Genomic DNA, 613 nt, shown 5'->3' with positions numbered 1-613 from the left:
GCACTGGAGAAAAATGTGTATTGTGTTGTTGTTGGGTTGAATGCTCTGCACACATCTAGGAGGTCAAGTTGGTTGATTGTGCTGTTTAGTTCCTCTGTATCTTTGTCGAGTTTTTTTCTGGTTGTTCTATAACTTTTTGAAAGTGGTGTATTAAAATCTCCCACTACAATTGTAGATCTATATATTTCTTTCTTCAATTCTAGTAAGGTTTGCTTCATATATCTTGGTGTTTTTTCATTGGGAGCATAGATATTTATTATGGTTATGTCGTTTTGCTCAATTGACCCTTTGATCATGAGACCATGATCCTTCTTTATCTCTTTTTTTTTTTTTTCTGCATTTTTGCAAGGTCTTTTCCTGCCAGATTCTGATCATCTACTTGTATGCAGCAGTTAGCAAAATTAACCTTCTCACATACCTCTTCTCCCTCCGCAGCCAGTAAGTAGTTTAGGGCTAATCTAGTTTGATAGATGGCATTTAGTATCTGGGTCTGTTGATATGTAAGAAGGGTTAGGGCCACCTCAGTTCCATTGGCTATAGATTCAGTTACCTAGGAGGATGCCCTCTCTCTTATAGCAACTATAGAAGAGTAGCATGGTTACTGTTTGGCCCA

Source organism: Chrysochloris asiatica, unplaced genomic scaffold (assembly GCF_000296735.1).
Source record: "Chrysochloris asiatica unplaced genomic scaffold, ChrAsi1.0 scaffold05431, whole genome shotgun sequence".
NCBI classification, from domain to species: Eukaryota; Metazoa; Chordata; class Mammalia; order Afrosoricida; family Chrysochloridae; genus Chrysochloris; species Chrysochloris asiatica.
This window is presented reverse-complemented; position numbering follows the sequence as displayed.